The 12,887-nt window shown below is 44.0% G+C and overlaps 1 protein-coding gene across 2 annotated transcripts in view; it reads left to right on the top strand.

Moving 5' to 3' along the window:
- trpm3 (transient receptor potential cation channel, subfamily M, member 3) overlaps positions 1–12,887 on the top strand; it is a 242,754-nt gene that overhangs the window by 135,520 nt on the left and 94,347 nt on the right. The window lies entirely within an intron of this gene.

The following is a 12,887-nucleotide window of genomic DNA, read 5'->3' on the forward strand; positions in this document are numbered from 1 at the left end:
TGGTTCTAAATCAATAGTTGTTTAGTGGTCCAAAAATGTTGGAAACAGTAATTTGCTTGACCATGCTGTAGGTTATGTAACTAACTGTCTGTTACTGGACATGCAATATGCTTTGTGGAGTTCACTGGACAAAGGTATGGATAAATGTTTTCTGCCACTGTGTCTTCTTATTGTAACGGCCTTTAGGCCTACAGTCGTGGCAAAAAGTTTTGAGAATGACACAAATATTAATTTTCACAAAGTTTGCTGCTTCAGTGTCTTTAGATATTTTTGTCAGATGTTACTATGGAACACTGAAGTGTAATTACAAGCATTTCATAAGTGTCAAAGGCTTTTATTGACAATTACATAAAGTTGATGCAAAGAGTCAATATTTGCAGTGTTGACCCTTCTTTTCAAAACCTCTGCAATCCGCCCTGGCATGCTGTCAATTAACTTCTGGGTCACATCCTGACTGATGGCATCCCATTCTTGCATAATCAATGCTTGGAGTTTGTCAGAATTTGTGGGTTTTTGTTTGTCCACCCGCCTCTTGAGGATTGACCACAAGTTCTCAAGGGGATTAAGGTCTGGGGAGTTTCCTGGCCATGGACCCAAAATATCGATGTTTTGTTCCCCGAGCCACATAGTTATCACTTTTGCCTTATGGCAAGGTGCTCCATCATGCTGGAAAAGGCATTGTTCGTCACCAAACTGTCCCTGGATGGTTGGGAGAAGTTGCTCTCAGAGGATGTGTTGGTACCATTCTTTATTCATGGCTGTGTTCTTAGGCAAAATTGTGGGTGAGCCCACTCCCTTGGCTGAGAAGCAACCCCACACATGAATGGTCTCAGGATGCTTTACTGTTGGCATGACACAGGACTAATGATAGCGCTCACCTTGTCTTCTCAGCACAAGATTTTTTCCGGGTGCCCAAAACAATTGGAAACCGAGAAAAAGACTTTACCCCAGTCCTCAGCAGTCCAATCCCTGTACCTTTTGCAGAATATCAGTCTGTCCCTGATGTTTTTCCTGGAGAGAAGTGGCTTCTTTGCTGCCCTTCTTGACACCAGGCCATCCTCCAAAAGTCTTCGCCTCACTGTGCGTGCAGATGCACTCACACCTGCCTGCTGCCATTCCTGAGCAAGCTCTGTACTGGTGGTGCCCCGATCTCGCAGCTGAATCAACTTTAGGAGACGGTCCTGGCACTTGCTGGACTTTCTTGGGCGCCATGAAGCCTTCTTCACAACAATTGAACCGCTCTCCTTGAAGTTCTTGATGATCAAATAAATGGTTGATTTAGGTTCCATCTTACTGGCAGCAATATCCTTGCCTGTGAAGCCCTTTTTGTGCAAAGCAATGATGACGGCACGTGTTTCCTTGCAGGTAACCATGGTTGACAGAGGAAGAACAATGATTCCAAGCACCACCCTCCTTTTGAAGCTTCCAGTCTGTTATTCGAACTCAATCTGCATGACAGAGTGATCTCCAGCCTTGTCCTCGTCAACACTCACACCTGTGTTAACGAGAGAATCACTGACATGATGTCAGCTGGTCCTTTTGTGGCAGGGCTGAAATGCAGTGGAAATGTTTTCTGGGGGATTCAGTTCATTTGCATGGCAAAGAGGGACTTTGCAATTAATTGCAATCCATCTGATCACTCTTCATAACATTCTGGAGTATATGCAAATTGCCATCAAACAAACTGAGGCAGCAGACTGTGAAAATTAATATTTGAGTCATTCTCAAAACTTTTGGCCACGACTGTATATATCACGGTCGCAAGGCGTATGAATTTACAGGTTATAGAGCAAACAACACTGAATGTTTTGTACACTCAGTGTATAGCAGTCACTGCTCTGGTTTTTATCTTGTCAAACAGAAAAGGCCATGACTCTAGCCCAGTGGCTGAGATGGCACCCACCAATGGCAACTGTGAAGTCAACAGGAAGCAGGTAGAGACTTGCAGCCTTTGTCCATCCTGTCATGTGACTTAGGGGCTTCCCTTTGTCATCCTATGCCTGGGCTCACATAAAAGGGGCTGGGGAGGCAAAGGGACGCCCATTCGTCAAAACAGCATCTCAACTGGACATTCATAGCGTAATTAACAGCATCCTAACATACAAACCATCCCCAACCAACTCACCATCACCAAACCAAGCAGTATACTATCCACAAACCATTCCCAACCATCCATAAATTAACAGCATCCAAACTGCCCATTCCCAAAATAAACCTTGATTTCGGGCTTTATGACGCTCATTCAAAGCCTGGAGGCAGTTGGAAAAGCCGACAGCCAGAGCATTGAGTCACACTGTTGGTTTACTGCTCATTTGCAGTACCAGTCTCCTATTTATTAGGGCACAATTAACTAAACATAATGAGTGTTTCTTATTGGACAAGCTCCCATAGTACCTCCCCATTTCAGATTGTTGGCTTTCATTTTGTGCCTAATGAATACCACCCAAGGCTTTAGACAGCGCATCATTCCTTTATTTGATAACGTGTCCACAGTCAAGAAACAAACACATACATTTCTCTCTCAGCAGGGTCCTCTGGGATATGTCATACCACAAGGTTTCTCAGACAAAAGAGGATACTGAAATAAGAGTAAAACATCATTTTAGTTTGAATAGCCACGTATCGGAATGAAAGGAACACAGAGATAGATTTCAATGATCTACCCCCGAGCTCTCCCCCTCCATCAATGGCAAATCTGAACATCCTCCTGATTCCTGTTTACAAGCAAAAACTAAAGCAGGATGTACCAGTGACTCGCTCAATACAGAAGTGGTTAGATGACACGGATGCTACGCTACTGGACTGTTTTGCTAGCACAGACTAGAATATGTTCCGGGATTCATCCAGTGGAATTGAGGAGTATACCACCTCAGTCATCGGCTTCATCAATAATTGCATCGACGACATCGTACCCACAGTGACTGCAGTGACGTGTTGAGCGTGAATAACCCAGCAGCGTTTCAGTTCTTGAAACAAACTGGTGCACCTGGCACCTACTACCATACCCCGTTCAAAGGCACTTCAATCTTTTGTCTGGCACATTCACCCTCTGAATGGCGCATACACACAATCCATGTCTCAATTGACACAAGACTTAAAAACCTGTTTCCTCCTCTTGATCTACACTGATTGAAGTGGATTTAACAAGTGACATCAATAAGGGATCATAGCTTTCACCTGGATGCACCTGGTCAGTCTATGTCATGGAAAGAGCAGGTGTCCTTAATGTTTTGTATAGTCAGTGTATATGCGTCAGCCTACTAATTATACAATTGTAAAATAGGCCCTATTATATGTCAAAATTCAAATCTTATTCGCTAGCTTATAATTGTAACTTTGTAGGCCACATGTCCTGCACCAGCATTGCATGTTGTCTCCCAGCTTCATGGTTTGAACGAGATGTGTAATTCCAGTCCATATAACACAGTATAATACAATACAGAACAGTAATACAGTCCACACTCAAAAATATTATTTCATCTTCATGCTCTCCATCTCAAACTGAACAGGACATCAGTAGGCTTAGTTCCACATGCACAGATATGACTTTTTTTTTACAAATTGACTCGCCTTCTGAAGTGCCACTGTACACGGCACAGTCATTTGTTAGGCAGCACAAAAGGTTTTACATCAGCAAGAGCAGGGCAGGTCGTGTCCATTGCAGTGTGTAATGCAGTGTAGCTTAGTTTTTTATACATACACCATCCCAGTAGCGCAAAAACTATTGGAAATATAACTTTCCCTGTTTTTCTCTGAGCATGCTCTTCGAATAGGCTAGGCCTACAGCCTAAAGTATAGGCTATGGATCATTTTATTGAGACCACACAAGGCGCACTTGATATTGCGTTCCCAGCAGAGAATCAGGGATGAGGGTCATCATCGGGAACACATGAGATACTATAATAAGCAACTAATTCTCAAGCCCTGAGCAATATGACATTTAATTGATAACCAATTGCATGACCATCCCCTGGACAAAGAAAAAAAATACTAAACTCTCCCCTTGACTGAAATGTAAAAAGCATGACCCTCCCCCATTTTCCTCCAGGTAACTATTCTGTAAATTTCAATCTCTCCCTTACTATCTCAATGGCAGTGTGTTACACAATACCTGTCATCATTTTGCTACTGAAAACGTAAGAGTGTTATATTTCTTGTACCACACTGTAGTAGACTTGGTGAAGGAACGTTACTTCAAGATTAGTTATATCGATTAACATTGTCATGGATATTAGTAATTCTTTACATTGCGTTTCACTTGCATGCAGACCCAAGCATCCCACCGCAATGCCGACACGTTTTGAACAACTGACCTCTTTTAAGCGTTGTGTGTTTGAGCTACAGACTGTTTGGTTCTTGGATTGGATTCATACATTTCTTCTGCAACCACTAGTCTGTGTGATTAACAGGGGCTGAGCTACAGCGGTGTTTGTGAGACCAGGGAGGATCCCGAAAACAGTTATTCTCACAACAGCAAATAACGTCTGTAAAGTCAGATCGGTTTGAGCTACAACCTATTATGGACCATCTATGAAAAGCTGAGACTGTCACGAATACGCACGTTCTATGAGGCTCACAAGCCACACAATAGTTATTAGAAAGTAAGAGGTTATTCTACACAGAAAATCATAGGAAATCCCAGGACGTGTTTATAATATTGTAATAAGCTCACATAGTTGCTGTCACAAACTCAACTCAACTCAACATTTGTCACTGACTAGTTGGATATTCATTTCACACCAAGCAAACAATTGCTCTACTTTTCTGTAGCATACTTATTCATACATTATTTATTTATTAACATTTGTCAATAGAACTCATGAGTGCAACTGTTTATGTCAAAGTATGTCTACTAATAGTCCTGGTTGTCCTGAAAATAAAATGGTTAAACACTTCAATGTGAGGCTAAATATAGACCGAGGTCAGAGCATGCAGATTAATGAAAGTGGTGAATTTCAGGTTTTTCACTGTGGGAGGCCTGGGACCAATGGAGATAAGTCAAGGAAGAAATTGGCTCCTATTAGATCTAATGACTAAAACATTCTCCCCACGTCTCTCCTGTAGCTTAAACTAAAACAGTGCTTATTTTTCGGTGAATACTCCCTCCCACTGCATATTACATGAGGCTGCTGCTTCGTGTGCTATTGTGAATGAATATCAAAGGGACAGCTCAGCTCAAGCTGAGGGTAAACAGAATAAATGGTTAGAGACAGGGCTTTGGGTGAAGTGCTGTTTTTAGTGGCTGTGGCCAGTACATTCACATTCCAGATTAGGTACGGTACATGCTTCTCTCCTCCTGACACTGTCTGGCAGCAGCAGGAGATGCAAATATCCCTGACCAGCTTCCTCTAAAAACAACTGCTCTGGGTCAACATGTATCCTCCCATCTCCTTAGCTGTTGTCCTTCTTCCCTTCTTCCTCTTGTCTTCTTACAGTATGTGCTCCTTGGTCTTTCTTACTGATAAAGTATGGATTATTGTTTTCAACATTGTGTTACAAAACATGCTAGGTAAGAGAGATCCCTCAGCCTTCAACACCATAGTGCTCATCACTCGAGGCCCTGGGTCTGAACCCCGCCCTGTGCAGCTGGGTCCTGGACTTCCCAACGGGCCGACCCCAGGTGGTGAGGGTAGGAAACAACACCTCCGCCACACTGATCATCAACACGGGGACCCCACAAGGGTGCGTTCTCAGCCCCCTCCCTGTTCACACATGACTGAGTGGCCACTCACGTCTCCAACTCAATCATCGAGTTTGCTAATGACACAACAGTGGTAGGCCTGATTACCAACAATGACGAGACAACATACAGGGAGTTCCTTGGCGTGCACATCATTGACAACCAGAAACAGCCCATTCACACAGACAGTGTGGTGAAGGAAGCTGAAGAAATTTGGCTTGTCCCATAAGACCCTTCTATAGATGCACCATTGAGAGCATCCTGTCGGGTTGTATCACCGCCTGGTATGGCAAGTGCACCGTCTGCAACTGCAGGGCTCTCCAGAGGGTGATGCGATCAGCCCAACGCATCACCGGTGGCACACTGCCTGCCCTCCAGGACATCTACAGCACCCAGTGTCACAGGAAGGCCAAAAATATCATCAAGGACCTCAGCCACCCGAGTCACGGCCTGTTCACCCCGCCACCATCTAGAAGGTGGAGATTGTACAGGTGCATCAAAGCTGGGACCCGAGAGACTGAGAAACAGCTTCTATCTCCACAACATCAGATTAAACACTCACCACTAGCCAGCCTCCGCTCAGTACCCTGCCCTGAACCTTAGTCACTGTTACTAGCCAGCTACCACCCGGTACTCTGGTCACTTAATAATGTTTACATACTGTTTTATCCATTTCATATGTATATACTGTATTCTAGTCAAGGCTCATCCTATATAACTACTGCTGTGCTCACCGTTTCTATTCATATGCTGTCCCAACTGTCTATACACACAATTATATACATTTTGGGGATTTGTGTGTATTGTTTTGTATTGTTAGGTTTTGTATGTGGATCTAGAAATATAAGCATTTCGCTGCTGTGTTAACATCAGCAACATATTTGTACGCAACCAATAAAAATGTATTTGATTTGATTCGTATGACCATAGGAATAGCCGTTAGATCATCTAGCCATTGTCATCCATCCCCCTGTCCTCTAGTCCACTCATCATCCCTTATTTATGCACTTGTCATCTCCCATTGTCCCCCTTTAAACAACTCATCCTCACATACCCTTGTTCCTATGTGTCCAAGGCCAGACTACTACAGGAAGCCTTGAAGAACAGTGCTGTCTCTGTTCACACCAGACTCCCGTCTGACTCCCGTCTCTCCACATAACCAGCCAGATAATAGAGTGAGACTGCAGATGGAAGCACAACTCTCCGGTCTCTGATGATGGCCACAGTTCTCTGTTGTTTGCAATAATGCACTAGTCTCAGAGAGAGAGAAAGGGAATGAGAGAGGAAGTGGAAAGTGAGGCGAGGTGATTACTTTGAGAGTACTCTTCTGAATAGGAGGATGAGAATATACAAGAGGATGGAGAGAGGAGAGACATTTGTCATGCTGTGTGCTTTTCTCTTCATGTACCCTTCACTTACTCCATCATCAGCACTAAGGTATGTGTGTGTGTGTGGGGGGGAGGGGTTATCTGTTCCTCAAAGTCACACCATTTTTATTCACAGTAATATGTAAAGGATGAGAAATGGCCCCTACTGAAATTGGATTCTAATCAGATGCTATGAAGCCCTAACCTCACCTGGGACCCACAGGACTATTAATGAGTTTTTGGAAGAGAGGGGCCGTAGATGAAGAGATGATTGGAGTGGTTAGGACAGTGGACTCAAACTCAATTCCTGGAGGGCCTGGATATGCAGGTATGCTCTAACTCAGCACTAACACAACCAATTCAACTAATCAACCAATCATGATCTTCAATAGACACCTTCCTTGATTAGTTGAATGTGGTATGCTAATGCCGGGCTGGAACAAAAACATACACACTGGCCAGGTAGATCATTGTATTTGAGACCACGGGGTTAGGAAGAGGTGAGTGAAATACCCATCACCTTTCATCTGTCATGGTGGAAGTGCAGTGCCTGTTAAAGCGGCGGCTGAGGTGTGGCTATAAGCAGATGGCTAACGGTGTGAAGAGAGAGAGAGATGGCTCACTGTCAGTACTGTCATCTCTGAGACTTCCAGGGAAATCAGCAGGGAAGCCAGGGAAAGGGAATCATACCAGGGACAGGTGATCCACGGAATCAGGATTGTCTCTGTCACCATGTGCATTGACCAAAACCAGGGGGTTACAGGTGTCATTTCCCAGTAGAACATAGTAAACAGACGGGACTCTGTCGGATCCAGAACAGGTTCAATACAGACCGTGGGTCCTGACTTTAAAAAAAAAATGAAAATAAAGTTGTTGTTTTTTGTATAGGGGATTTCAATTTATTGAGAGTTGTAACAATAGAATACACAAGTTGCAATTTCGAAATTCTGTAGTGCATGTGCAGTTTTCCTCTTTTTATGTCATTCACTGACAGACCTTAGAGAGCTATTTATAACCTGAAATGTCCAGTTGATCAACTACTAGCCCATGTTAGCTAGATAGGTAAGTTAGGCTAACCAGCTATCTAAATCTTGTAGTTATCATACCAGAGTACGGACACTGGGGCCTCAACCCCAGGGGGGCCCAATTTATTTTGTTGAGTCATTCCGGTTTCATATGAACACACATAAGACATGGCAAAATGTGTTTTGCAGGAAATAAGCTTTAAAACTTCTAGATTTTCTCTCCACCCTATGGCAGGAGTTTAGAATTGCAGGAAAATAGCTTTAAAACGGCAACATTGTCTCTCTGCCAACAAGAGGGGTGTGAACAGGTTGAACAGTTTGGGATTGCATGGGTTGCTAGGTAGGGTTTTAGGCTGGATATCTGTATTGCACTTTGTGACAACTGGTGTTGTAAAATGGCCATATACAGTCGTGGCAAAAAGTTTTTAGAATGACACAAATATTAATTTTCACAAAGTCTACTTCCTCAGTGTCTTTAGATATTTTTGGTAGATGTTACTATGGAACACTGAAGTATAATTACAAGCATTTCATCAATGTCAAAGGCTTTTATTGACAATTACATAAAGTTGATGCAAAGAGTCAATATTTGCACTGTTGACCCTTCTTTTTCAAGACCTCTGCAATCCACCCTGGCATGCTGTCAATTAATTTCTGGGCCACATCCTGACTGATGGCAGTCCATTCTTGCATAATCAATGCTTGGAGTTTGTCAGAATTTGTGGGTTTTTGTTTGTCCACCCACCTCTTGAGGATTGACCACAAGTTCTCAATGGGATTAAGGTCTGGGGAGTTTCCTGGCCATGGACCCAAAATATTGATGTTTTGTTCCCCGAGCCACTTAGTTATCACTTTTGCCTTATGGCAAGGTGCTCCATCATGCTGGAAAAGGCATTGTTCGTCACCAAACTGTTCCTGGAGGTTGGGAGAAGTTGTTCTCGGAGGATGTGTTGGTACCATTCTTTATTCATGGCTGTGTTCTTAGGCAAAATTGTGAGTGAGCCCACTCCCTTGGCTGAGAAGCAATCCCACACATGAATGGTCTCAGGATGCTTTACTGTTGGCATGACACAGGACTGATGGTAGCTCTCACCTTGTCTTCTCCGGACAAGCTTTTTTCTGGATGCCCCAAATAATCCGCAAGGGGATTCATCCAAGAAAATGACTTTACCCCAGTCCTAAACAGTCAAATCCCTGTTCCTTTTGCAGAATATCAGTCTGTTCCTGATATTTTTCCTGGAGAGAAGTGGCTTCCAAAAGTCTTCGCCTCACTGTGCATGCAGATGCACTCACACCTGCCTGCTGCCATTCCTGAGCAAGCTCTGTACTGGTGGGGCCCCGATCCTGCAGCTGAATCAAATTTAGGAGATGGTCTTGGCGCTTACTGGACTTTCTTGGGCGCCCTGAAGCCTTCTTCACAACAATTGAGCCGCTCTCCTTGAAGTTCTTAATGATCCAATAAATGGTTGATTTATGTGCAATCTTACTGGCAGCAATATCCTTGCCTGTGAAGCCCTTTTTGTGCAAAGCAATGATGACAGCACGTGTTTCCTTGCAGGTAACCATGGTAGACAGAGGAAGAACAATGATTCCAAGCACCACCCTCCCTTTGAAGCTTCCAGTCTGTTATTCGAACTCAATCAGCATGACAGAGTGATCTCCAGCCTTGTCCTCGTCAACACTCACACCTGTGTTAACGAGAGAATCACTGACATGATGTCAGCTGGTCCTTTTGTGGCAGGGCTGAAATGCAGTGGAAATGTTTTTTTGGGGATTCAGTTCATTTGCATGGCAAAGAGGGACTTTGCAATTAATTGCAATTCATCTGATCACGCTTCATAACATTCTGGAGTATATGCAAATTGCCATCATACAAACTGAGGTAGCAGACTTTGTGAAAATGAATATTTGTGTCATTCTCAAAACTTTTGGCCACGACTGTACAGTAAAATACATTTGATTCAATTTGGGGGTTTGACAAAATCCACCCTTTCCCACCAAGGACATTTTGTATGACCGGACCTTCTCAAATAAACAATATCCCACAATCCGGTGGTCTAGCGGTTAGTGCCGCCACCTCCAGCACACAGTCATACCTGTGCTGGCATAGGTTCAAATCTGTTCCGTTTCCGTTTGACACTCTCACCTGTCTTTCCATGCTATCCCTCTGAAAAGGTAATGTCCCACAACCTAACTTAATTCTCTTGGTCTCAGTGAGCATGACTCGTTTTGGGTCACAAATCCTTCCATGACGCAGCACAGCTGAAATAGAAATGGACGGATTTTAACCAGAAGAGAACAGAAGAACAGACAAGTCAAAGCGTGACGGAGATATAACTAACGGAAATGGAGCAGCAGCTCTTTAGAACCCGGACCTTTATGTCCATCTCCAACCTTCTCTTCTCTACATTTCACATCTTAATACTTTCACGGCTCCAATTTGCCAGTCCTCTCTGGAGAAATAGGTGATAGCAAGTGCAGTCGGGATGATGAGGGTAGGCCTAGGCGTGTGAAAACGACCCACATAGAGAAACCTCCTCCAGCGATGCTAATGTTTCTCTGGGTGTGAGTCAATGGCTCCATAATGAGGTCCTTTTAAGCGTGTCACATGTGTTCCCCTCACAACCCCTCCCTCCCTCCCTCCAAGGCTAAAGATAGATGTTGGGGGATGGTGAGGCTCGCGCTAACTGCCCTTTTTCTCTCCTCCCCTCTTCCGTGCTGTCGCTCTCTTTCTTTCTCTTAATATTTTTGAGCAGGGGCCATGGACGTGAAAGAGGGAGAGGTAGAGAGAAAGAGACAGAGAAAGAGTGAGGGGGGTGTGAGAATAAAGTAGAGACAGAGGGTTGGTTGGGTGTGTGGAGCAACCAGCGGAGATAGAAAGAGAGATGGAGCGAGAGCATTCAAAGAAAGAAAGGGTTGATCTGCTCCAGTTACGAGCTCCTAGCAAAAGTAAAGCCTCCGCTAATCTAACACAGAAAACTCCAAATGGTCGTGAACATGGTATCTGTTAAAGAATCTGTTTGACATTGGGTTTGTAAATGCCCTGATCTCATTTCAGCAACATGACTGTTAGCTGTTGTGGAAACGTTATCAGAGGTACTGACACAGTCTGTGCTGACAATACGAATGACTTGTCTCGCAAAGCCCAACGTTCTATTCCATAGACTCCAGAGTAATCTCCTCCAAAAAATGGATTCCATCTCCCCACACAACTATAAGAGATTAGTTGTCTTTTTAGAAATTATTTTCAATTCTTTCCATTTTGGAGAGCTCTGTTCACAAAGCTAACTGTTCATCTGTTTCTAAATGGCTGTTACGACTTCTGTCGAAGTCGGTCCCTCTCCTTGTTCGGGCGGCGTTCGGCGGTCGACATCACCGGCCTTCTAGCCATCGCCGATCCACTTTTCATTTTCCATTTGTTTTGTCTTTGTTTTATACACCTGGTTTCAATTCCCCAATTACATGTTCATTATTTAACCCTCTGTTTTCCCCATGGTTTTTGTGCGTGATTGTTTTATGTATGTTCGGTCAGTTATTGTGGGCTCGGTATTACGACATGTTATTGGAATATTTGAGTAAAGTTACTTGTGTTACTAATCTCTGCTGTCCTGCGCCTGACTCCTCTGCACCAGCTACACCCAGACCAGTACAATGGCTCTGTGATGTAAGTTAAGAAGGAATACTGATGTCTACCTGAGAGACCATAGATATTCATATAATAACAATATAGCATGGCAATTTATCAGACCGCTTTTATCCAAAGCCACTTGCAGAACTGCTAGCATTGACACTTAAACAAATATTCAGTTGATGTGGCCCATGTGGGAATCGAAACCCATCACCCAGCACCTTGTTGCCAACACCTTGCTCTAACCCTCAGACATATGAACTAGCTTTAGTAGGAGACATACTATAAGACAGTGCAGTCTGTACCTGCTCTTTCATCCAGAGTTTGAGTGGTGTGGTGTGTTGTGGTGTATGCAGGCATCGCTCTTTCGCTCTCTCTCTAGCCAATTAGCAACGACCCAGCTGCGCTCTCCCTCCCTCATCTGGTGTCTTGTCAATTGGAGCTTAATCCCTTCAGGTGTGAGTGGTGACCCTCAAACCGCAGTAGCCATCATCGCTTGCTCATGACACATGAAGAGGTAAAGAGTAAGAGAAGAAGTCAATTCAAATCTTTATGAATAGACGAGACTACTTGTTCTCCTGCGCCTGATGTACAGTGTGGTGACGCTCTTAACTTAAGTATGCTAGGCCCTAAAATAGGTCCCTCTTTATGTAACTTTGCCTGTAGCGAGCAAGACACAATGATGGCACATGTGTGAGCGGGCCCTGAGTCAGTGGCCCACCTATCCACAGTGAAATTATGCAGGCAAGGATGGGAGGGAGGATCCAGCAGGGACATGGCTTTTGAATTTGAGTGAAAAAACTGACTGGTGGCAGCTAAATGAGAGACAGAGAGAGAGAGAGAGAGAGTGACAGAGAGAGAGAGAGAAGCTCAGAGAGAACTGGGCGTCCTTGTGGGGGTTTGGTACTGTAGGGCTTATGTGCATCATTTCTCTTTCCAAGCCCGTTCTCCCAGCCTGTGTAAGCTCCAGAACCCACCTGTTAATTACCTCTAATGAGTCTTAAAGGGATAGTTCAGGATTTTTGCAATGAAACCCTTTATCTACTTCCCCGGAGTCAGATGAACTTCTGGATGTCTCTGCGTCCAGAATGAAGGAAGATAGAGGTAGTTTCTCGGACCAATGCTAACTAGCTTAGCTCAGGAGACTGTCTTTGTGCTAAGCTAGCACTAACACTAGTTAGGACTTC

This window comes from Salmo trutta, chromosome 9, assembly GCF_901001165.1.
Source record: "Salmo trutta chromosome 9, fSalTru1.1, whole genome shotgun sequence".
Taxonomy (NCBI): domain Eukaryota; kingdom Metazoa; phylum Chordata; class Actinopteri; order Salmoniformes; family Salmonidae; genus Salmo; species Salmo trutta.